The sequence below is a fragment of the Pinus tabuliformis genome, chromosome J, assembly GCF_031772625.1.
Source record: "Pinus tabuliformis cultivar Carrire ecotype Pingquan chromosome J, CPIR1, whole genome shotgun sequence".
NCBI lineage: Eukaryota > Viridiplantae > Streptophyta > Pinopsida > Pinales > Pinaceae > Pinus > Pinus tabuliformis.
In genome coordinates, this window is record NC_142295.1 from 1,382,952,991 (window position 1) to 1,382,963,860 (window position 10,870).

Genomic DNA, 10,870 nt, shown 5'->3' on the forward strand with positions numbered 1-10,870 from the left:
AAAGGGGGAAATTGACCTTCACCTTGGGTCTAAGGGCTTCTTCACGGCGATGTTCACAAGCACAGAGGATAAGGACAGAGTGTTCAAGGGAGTACCCTATTTTTATGCTTCTGCAAGCCTTTATATGAGACCATGGGTAATGAAATTTGTCCCAGAATGAGAAACGTTCACCTCGGTACTGGTGTGGATAAGACTCTACTCCCTTCCTTTAGATTATTGGCTGTTGGAGCCTCTAAAGGCTATCGGCAACAAGCTAGGGAATTTTATAAAGATCTCAGATGCTACTCTAAGAGGCAAATACACTTCCTTCGCCCGGATATATGTGGAAATGGACTTATCTAGGGAACTTCCAGATGCAATAATTTTAGAAGTGTATGACGAGGAATGGGTGCAGGTAGTGGACTATGAACACGTCCCATTTAGGTGTCATAAGTGCCATGAACACGGGCACCTATACAGGGACTACCCATTGAACAAGCTGGAGAGAACTATGAAATCCACTACAAGCAAGGATCCCAAAGGTTTTACTAAGGTTGGGGGTAAAGGGAAAGGAGGCAAGTGGTACCAAAAGAAAATTAATGAAGACACACAACCAAGCCACAATAGTTTCGAGATCTTAGGAGAAGAAGTTGAAAACAATAGGACAAATCAGGAATTGGAGAATATTCTCACTAAGAAGGAAAGGGATGTTAATATGGAGGATATACTAGAAAACAACAAACAAAAGGATGATATGTTGAGCATTATGGAGCTCAGTAGGGACCACGAGATGACCCCAAGTGAAGTTGGAAAAGAAGACCATGAACTGTAGGAGATTCTAGAGAGGGACAATTTAGATTTAGAAAAGTTTCTGGAGAAGGGAATCACCAAAGGGGTAGACTCTCTACCAAAAGAGGAGTTTGACAGGGTTCAACAGCTCTTCTTCTCGAGATCAAAAATTAAGTGCTTTTGAGTCAAAAGAAACTATGATAACCAGGAGAATAGGGGAGTGAAAATGATGGAGGATACACTTATGCATTCTTCCAAGAACGCGAGTAGGAAAAGAGGAAGAAAAAAACATAATGAGTTGCTGACTGAATGTGGGAAACTTATGATTAACTCAGGTAAGATGAGGGATCTTACGAGTTACTCCTTTACAAACCTTTCTTAATGAAGCTTACAACCTGGAACATTAGGGATCTAGGAAGTAAAAGGAAACAAAGAACTCTTAGCAGTAGAATAAAAGAAGAAAAATCAAATATGGTTTTTATTCAGGAAACAAAATGTTTGATGGACAAGATGAGAGAGATACACAACAAATGGTTATTCAAATATGAGTATTTAGAGGTTAAAGCAGATAACTCGACGGTTGGAATTCTTACTCTATTGGATCCTCAAAAACTGGGAATCCTGGATGTTGAAGCTTCTAGGAACTATCTATTGCTGGTGATTCAACCTTTGGGCAATAAGGAGATCTACATAATCACTAACGTCTACGATCCTAAAAAACTAGAAGACAAACTTAAGCTTCTCACCTCCCTTGAGGAGCTGAGAGAGAGATATCTTGATATGCCTTGGATTATGGCAAGGGATTTCAATATGATCAGATCTCTTACAGATAAAAAAGGTGGTACTAGAAAACTAGGCAGAGACTCCATTGCCTTCCAGAACTTCATGAATAACATGGGGCTAGTTGACACTGAAACAATAAATGGCACTTTTACTTGGAATAATAATAGGGGAGGGGTTTCTCAAGTCGCCTCTAAACTAGATAGATTCATAATATCGGAGGACCTCCTTCTCATAGGCCTTGATATGTCAGCTTTAATCCTTCCCTTCGGAGGCTCGGACCACTGGCTTGTCTAGCTTGAAGCTAATTTTATGGGTACTCCGAGGAACAAACCTTTTCGGTTTGAAAATGTCTGGTTCTCTTACCCTGACTTCACCAACAATACTGGCAAATGGTGGACGGAAGATATGCCCATTCAAGGCACTAAAATGTGCATGTTGTAGCAGAGAATTAAACAGATCAAATCTAGTCTTAAATATTGGAACAAAAAAGAGTTTGGTAATATTTTTAAAGCCAAAAGAGAAGTTGAGAAGAAACTCTAGGAGATTAATTAGATCATCATCTCAGAAAGTTTTACCGAGGAACGGAAAATTAAGGCTGACTCTCTTCTGAATGAACGGGAAGATCGGTGCATGCAAGTGGAGATTTTTTGGAGACAGAAATCGAGGGTGCAATGGATTAGAGAAGGAGAAAGAAACACAAAGTTCTTTCATAGATCAACCTTGGATCACAGATCTCATAACAAAATTTCAAAACTTAAAGATTCTCAAGTGAAAGAGCTTGTCTCTCACAAAGAAATGGAATCTATCCTAGTTCAACACTTCCTTAGCATAGCATAGGAGCCTCTCATCGACAGATCTCGGTTCATTAACAAATTCCCAAAGTTCATTCCTAAGCTTGTAACCAGGGAAGACAACCACAATCTTAACAGGCCAATGTCTGAAGAGGAGGTTAGTGAAGTTATCAATGAGATGCAAAATGGGAAAGCACCTAACCCTCATGGTTTCCATGTGGACTTATTCAAAGCTTGTTGGAAAACAGTCAAACAAGATATCCTTGATGTCGTGGAAGACTCTAGAAGATCCAGAATTGTTTTGAAATCTCTTAATGCCTCTTTCATAGCTTTGATTCCGAAGCAAGAAAAAGCTATGACACTGGACAGATTCAGACCCACAGCCTTATGTAATGTGGTGTACAAAATTATTTCCAAAGCTAACAAACTCAAACCTCTTCTTCCTGCTCTCATCTCAGAGGAGCAAACTGGATTTGTGGAAGGAAGACAGGTTCTCAACAACATCATACAAGCTCACGAGGTGGTACACACTCTTAAGAGCAATAAGCAAGTTGGTATGATCATGCAGCTTGACCTAGCGAAAGGTTATGATAAGCTAAGCTGGTCTTACTTCAGGGCAGTGCTAAGAGCTTATGGCTTTGACCACAACTGGATAAGATGGGTTATGGCCCTTGTATCCACGACCAACTTCTCCATTCTGCTTAACGACTCTCCCTCTAGAACCTTTATGCCTTCTAGGGGTCTCAGACAAGGGGATCCACTCTCCCCCTTCCTCTTTGTTCTCATGATGGAAGGGCTAGGTAGAGCGATCAAAATGGCAAATGCTGAAGGAAGAATCCAAGGTCTAAAACTTACCCCAGATGGTGCTTCTTCTACTCATCAGCAATTTGTTGATGACACAATGTTGCAAGGCAATCCTATGGTCAAGGAAGCCAGAGCTTTTAAACAAATCCTGAATGAATTTGCATTGGCCACTAGTACAGAGGTAAACCTTGACAAATCAAAGGTGCTCTTTTTTAACACTGACACTGCTATTCAGAGGAACCTCACCGGAATTCTCGGGTTTCAAAGGGATCAGTTACCTTCCAAGTACCTTGGAATGCCTCTTACTGACAAACCTCTAAGCAAGGGAGTGTGGGAGCTGGTAACTAATAAAATTTAGGAAAAAGTCAGGAAATGGACCTGCAGGTCTTTGAATTTGGTAAGGTGTCTTGTGCTTACAAAGGTTGTCCTCCACGCTATACCCATTTTCATGTTTTTAGTTCTTCCTGCTCCTAAAGGAGTTATGCAACAAATGAGTAGTATTCAACGAGATTTTCTTTGGGGCAAAGGGGAAGAGAAAAATAAGTGGGCTTTGATAGCTTGGGACAAGGTCTACAAACCTAAAGCCCATGGTGGTTTGGGGCTTCATGACCCTGAAATTCTCAGCAGAGTTTCGGGAGCCAAACTTTGGTTGAGGTGGCTCAAGGAATCGACCACCCCTTGGGACAAGCTTTGGAAGCAAAAATATGAAAATAATTGGTAGGAGAGGGATCATATCCGAATGTTAGGGCTCATCAAGGGCTCCCACATTTGGAATCTTGCTGGGGAGAATAGAGCCATTGTCCAGCAGCATAGTTTCTGGGAGATCCAAGCTAGGAACCTTGCATGGTTTTGGGAGGATAACTGGCAGCAGGAACCAAATTTGTTTAGAGACGAACTAACCACTCTCAAAAATGACACTGACAACAAAGGTTTACTTATGGTAAGTGACTTCTGGGATCAGGTAAGGGACAATGGAAAATGGAGAATGTAGAAGGATCTTCGTTATAGTGAAGAGAGTGCTTTGAAGGCCCAGGCAGATTCTCTTGCTCTTGACTTGAAGCAGAGGAAGATTTTGGTGTCATCCTCGTCTGACCAACTAAGATGGGGTCGAAACACCGAAGGCACCTTTAACTGCAAAGAAGCTAAATGCATGGACCTAGGTTTTGATTATCCAAGCCCTGATTAGGTTTGGAATGACCTTTGGCAGAACTCGCATTGGATGAAAATCAAGTTGTTTATGTGGTTGGTTCACAAAAAGAAAATTCTCACATTGGAGAATCTTCTGAAAAGCGAATTTGTTGGCCCATCCAAATGCCATCTATGTGGCTTACAGGAGGAGACGATGGAAGATTTACTAAACCTCTGCCCCTTCACCTCTACATTGTGGGATTGGGCGGCCTCGGTCTTCAGGCAGACTGACAGGGACAGACTCAGCATCACCAACATTTTGAAGAATTGGAGGAAAGACTTCTGAGGTAATGAAATCATTAACAAGGCTTGGACTCTAGTTCCAGGCTTTATTATCTGGGATGTCTAGAAAGAACGCAATGGCAGGATTTTAAAGAACAAAACAGGCTCGACCCAAAACATCATTATCCAAATTTTACGACAACTCAAAGATATAGTAGGAGCCCTTATGTGGAAAATTCCCGAGGACTCTCCTTTGCCCCAAGATGCTTGCATATTGCTGTAGTTGGGTCTCCATTCTCTGGTTCCCCAAGGCACTGACAAGGGTGTGAGCAAAACAACTGCTGGTAAAGATATCTGGCAGCCTCCTCCTCATGGTTTTTGAAAATCAATATAGACGAGGCTTCTAAGGGCAACCTAGGGATGGATGGATTTGGAGGTGTCATTAGAGATGAGTAGGGGCCCATAAAGGATATCTTTCACAGTCATTTGGTGACTACTATTAACAACATGGCGGAGCTCATGGCCTTAGAGCGGTGCCTGGAAATCCTAATGGAGTCAAATTTACACAACGCCATCATCGAAGCTGATTCTGAATTGGTTATTAATGCAGCCAAGAAAATGTGTAATGGAACGGCACCTGGAAAAGTGTTGGAAAATTGGAGGCTATCGCAGGTCTTTCAATGTATTCATTCCCACTTGTGAACCATGAGAACCGTGAGCTTCGTTCATGTGCGAAGAAAAGCCAATATGTTAGTTGATCATCTGGCGAATGAAAGAGTGCTATGTAAGGAAAGCTATATTTAGTATGATTGTGATTCTATACCCTCCGGTAAACTGCGTGATGATTGTCAACGACAGGCAGCCAATGATATGGCGTACTTCCAGACCATGAATAATGAGCAGGAGGAAGACTAGCGGAACTAGGAGAGAGTGGAAGTCCTTGAGCCTGGTTGAAGTGCTGTAGTAAATCCTAACTGTCGATCCCATAGTGAATGCTTAAGTCATAGCTAACTACGGGGGATGAGTATTTGGTAAACATCGTGCTAATTGAAGGGCCGCAGGCCATAGGTTTTGATGGCCTTTGTTAGCGAATGGCTATCGGGTTTGAAAATGGTCGGAGGTTAAGTCTACAAGCGGACCCTCAATTTTTTTAATAATATAATGTTATATAAAAAATATCTTTACATATTTTATGTTATAATTTATGGATATGATTACAATATCTATGCATGATATTTTATATTTCTTAAACATTTATTTAAGGAAAAATTTATAAAATAATGTTTTTGGAAAATGTTTATACTAAAGTAAATAACATATTTATGATGAGTTACTTTTCATTGTAATTTAATTCTTTGCAATAAAATGGATAAAAATAAATGGAAATAAATATATTTAGAGTTACTTTCCACCACTATTTTATGTTTTAGTCAACACTTTTCCGGGAGTAAAATTGTAAGTGTGTAGACTTACTAGTGGTTACTATCCACCAAAATTTACGCAAATCCTAATGCTTCAACAAGTAATTAATTTATCTACTTCACATTCCAATTTATTAGTTCTTGTCAAAGCAAGATTATATGGTTTGATTTTCTTTATCACTTACTATTAATTTAGCATTAGCAAATATAAATTATAATTTGCTATACATTTTTCCCTAAAACATAATTTCTAACTTAAATGACAGAAATTTTTGTAATTATTATATATTTTACAAAAATATAAAAATGGTTTATCAAAATATAAAAATAGAATAAAACATATTGATATTTGATGAATATCTCAAATGTACTTTTGGGCTTTCAGCTTTCCCGTGGCTGATAGAACTTGTTGACCAGCTCTTTTTACTGACCGTTCAAGAATCTAGATGCATTCAATGAATTCCACTTACCTATTTAATTTATGAGACTTAATGAAAGTCGAACAAAGAATAATACTCCAAAGCTGAAAAAAAAGGAGGACGGAAAAATAACGAATATGCAGTTAAAAAACCATTTTAACTGCAACAAATCATGATTTAATCTAAATTTCTTCAGCCGTCACCGTAATCTCCAAAAAGTGGCATTATAGACAACTCCGTTAGCAAAGTTGGTAGTTTTCTATATTTTTTAATAGGTAAATCCAGGAAAAAATTAATACATATTTTTTAACATGAAAATAATATTTAATTAGTATAATATATTAATAATTATTATTTTTAAGGATAATTATTAGTTGTAGGGTGTGATTTAATATTAATATTAATAATTGTATAATTATATAAGTAAGCATAAGTATCTAATATTAATTTAGTGAAAGTTAGTATGGCATAATTTGTTTATAATTCAAATTGTAACAAACATATTTCTATGTTTTTTGGTGTATATATGATTTCTCAACTTTATCAATGGTTAGATTTTATATTTTTGTATAATGGGATTGTCTTTGTGATTAATCACATTATTAATATTTAGAGGACTTTTAGAACCATCTAATTTGGTTTATCTTCAAGACAAAGGTGAAAAAATCAATCTCTCCAAATGTTAAACATAGATACATTTGGTTCCCACCCAATGGAAATTAGTCTTTATGAATTAGCCTTTAGGAAGTTAGTTATGTTTATATAAAGAAGATTTAATAATAAGTATAATGTTTTTGACGAATTAGTTCTAGAAATAAGATTAATATTATACAACAACTGGTTATTATTATAATAAAATAATAGAGAATATTTCAAAAATAAATAAATGAATGAAAATAAAAATAATTATAATAAAATACAGATGATATTTGAAAAATAAATAAACAAACAACTGGTTATTATTATAATAAAATAATAGAAGGGCTACAAACAAATAATAAATAAACAAACAACTGGTTGGTCAAGCGTCTACTCGAGAAGGGCTACACTGTCCATGCTACAGTGCGCGATCCAGGTAATTTCAATCTCAGCCTCCTTTTATTCCAAAACTTGCCTCTTTTCATCTATTTAAGCACAGTAAAAGTGGGGGAGCCATTGAATCATGCTGTAAAACTAAAAATAAAAATAAAAGGTAAAGCTATTAGAATGTGGTAAACATACAAATTTTGACTTATTTCTTCGTCATCACAAAACAGCTATAAACTGATTTATTTTTGCATTTGTTTAATATTGGGTAAAACTCCTCTGAACTTTAATAATGAAACTTCGATCAAAATTTCTGGCCCCAAAATTATTTCATTACCAACTTAACTTATTTCAGAGAACAAGGCAAAGGTGAAGCATCTCCTGGACATTTCAGAAGGTGGGGAGAAGCTCTAATCGAAGAAGGCAGTTTCGACGCTGCCATCAATGGCTGTGGTGCCGTTTTTCATGTGGCCACTCCCGTCGCCTTCGCTCCCAAAGATCCCGAGGTAAGTATCTTCGCCCCTTCAATTCCCCAACAACATGCTATTAACAGTTCTGCATTCCTGCACACGGTTAGAAGGTCAAAACATAACTATTTTTCATATTTCTGTTAAAATAATTTAATTGTGGAATGGAGAAGATTTGGTTAAATTTAGAGTCAAGATGAGTTATAATTAAATATTTAGTGTATGGTTGTACGTCAAGTTATTTGTCATTTTACATCAGTGGTTAGTGGAAAAAGGTTAAATCCCTTTACAATATCATTGTAATATCAAATTTTTTGTGTAATAATAAAAGATCTGCACCTAAAGGTTAAATCCATTTACAATTTCAGTGTAATATCAAATTGTTGTGTAATAATAAAAGATCTGCACTTTGTATTATTATTGTATGTGATTTATTTGTGTTATCTTATCCCTATCCTCCTCTCTTTCCATAGCCCATTTTCACAATTTCAAAAAAAATCCTGGCTATCTTATAATGTTTTAAATGGTATTAGACTAGCAAATCACCTCAAATTCCATCTCTGTATAATGTTTTAAACTATATTTGACCAGCAAATCAAACGGGCAAATCTCTGTCATCGGTCATTCATATTTAGCAACGTGAAATTGCCGCTGTGTAGAACGATATGATCAAGCCAACGGTTGAGGGAACGCTGAATGTGCTGAGGTCGTGCACGAAGGCCAAAACCGTAAAGCGCGTGGTTGTCACATCGTCTATGGTGACGGCTTGCGTAAACGAGTCGGAGGAGCAGAATCAGTACATTGACGAAAAAAGCTGGGCAGACGTGGATTTCCTCCGAACCAAAAAGCCCCCTAACTGGGTATAACAGTCATTAAAAAGCGTTAGAAGATTTAGCAGTTGTTGCTGTGTTGCTGACAAAATAAAATGCGTGACAGTTGTTTATTGCTTGATTGTGTAGGCATATCGCGTTGCCAAGACGCTTGCAGAACAAGCAGCGCTGCAGTATGGAAAAGAAGATGCGGCGCTGGATGTGGTGACCATCAACCCTGTGGTTGTGTCGGGATCTGCCATTACCCACATCGTCCCCTATACCGTTGAGATCACCCTTTCCCTTCTCACGGGCAACAGCGAAAGCGTAGAAGTTTTGAAGAAGATACAGACGACATACGGCCATATTTCGTTGGTTCACGTCGATGACGTATGCAGTGCTCATATTTTCTTGATGGAGAACCCCTCTGCAGAGGGCCGCTACATTTGCAGTGCCATCAATATATCTGTCCCACAGCTGGCAGACTACTTATCTAAACGCTATCCGCAGTACAATGTGACTACCCTGTGAGTATCATCATCAGTAGGGTATAGCATTTTTTATATTATTACGACTATGGATTTAAATATGATCACCAGTAATGAAATGAAATGAAATGCTCGTACAGGTTTGACGATGTGCCACCGATCCCAAAGGTATACGCTTCGTCGAAGAAGCTGGTGGAGAGCGGTTTCTCCTTCAAATTTGGGATGGACGAGATCATGGATGATAGTGTTGAATACGTGAAGACGAAGGGATTGCTTCTTTAATAATTACTTCACTATCACTCGTTTAATGAGTATCGGTGGGAATAACATCGCAGACAGAATGTTCATTTCACTTCAATCCGTTGAAGCTGTTCGACATAAAGTTTCATCTTTGAATAACTATTTAAAAGACGAAGTGGAAATTAATATGAATGTGAAATGAGTGAATTATTAATTGATTGTGGAAATTAAATTGAATGTGAAATGAGTGAATTATTAATTGATGGTGAAATTAGGTAAATAGATGAAGTGGACATATAAAGTTCCATCTTTGAATAACCATTTAAAAGAGGAAGTGGAAATTAATATGAATGTGAAATGAGTGAATTATTAATTGATTGTGGAAATTAATATGAATGTGAAATGAGTGAATTATTAATTGACTGTGGAAATCAATATGAATGTGAAATGAGTGAATTATTAATTGATTGTGGAAATTAATATGAATGTGAAATGAGTGAATTATTAATTGATTGTGGAAATTAATATGAATGTGAAATGAGTGAATTATTAATTGATTGTGGAAATTAGGTAAATAGATGAAGTGGAAATTAATATAAACATGAAATGAGTGAATTATTAATTGATTGTGGAAATTAATATGAATGTGAAATGAGTGAATTATTAATTGATGGTCAAATTAGGTAAATAGATGAAGTGGAAATTAATATAAACATGAAATGAGTGAATTATTAATTGATTGTGGAAATTAATATGAATGTGAAATGAGTGAATTATTAATTGAGGGTCAAATTAGGTAAATAGACGAAGTGGAAATTAATATGAATGTGAAATGAGTGAATTATTAATTGATTGTGGAAATTAATATGAATGTGAAATGAGTGAATTATTAATTGATTGTGGAAATTAATATGAATGTGAAATGAGTGAATTATTAATTGAGGGTCAAATTAGGTAAATAGAGGAAGTGGAAATTAATATGAATGTGAAATGAGTGAATTATTAATTGATGGTCAAATTAGGTGAATTGGGTAGATAGGTGCGGTGTATTTTAAAATAGATTTATTTATTATATGGATGATTTAGATTTAATTATATTAGAATATTTTGAGTTATATATATAATTTAAAATTTTTCATTTTATATATAATTTAAGGGATGAAATTAAAGATCTCTAATAGTTTTCATTTCTTATATATGTATAAGAAATTTTGAAGACATGACTAAGGATTTGTTTGGTATCAAGCTATTTGTAATTTGTAGGGCCTAATAATTTGCAATGGTGTAGTGAAATGGCCAGACTCTAACAAAATTACTTGTATTCATGGGTTAGATGGTATTGTTGTGGATTACGAGATTTTAGATACCCCTATTTATAACCAAATAATTAATGTTGACCTCTTGAATTACCTTGACCTTGAATGTGGTCATAGACCTTAACCCT

The 10,870-nt window shown here is 36.5% G+C and overlaps 1 pseudogene across 1 annotated transcript; it reads left to right on the top strand.

Annotated features, from left to right (window-relative positions):
* Window positions 1–5,063: 5,063 nt before the first annotated feature.
* LOC149232512 (putative anthocyanidin reductase) lies at window positions 5,064–9,553 on the top strand (annotated as a pseudogene). Its single transcript, XR_016248474.1, has 6 exons — window positions 5,064–5,228; window positions 7,414–7,471; window positions 7,778–7,928; window positions 8,549–8,749; window positions 8,849–9,225; window positions 9,327–9,553. The product of XR_016248474.1 is annotated as a putative anthocyanidin reductase (transcript).
* Window positions 9,554–10,870: the final 1,317 nt, after the last annotated feature.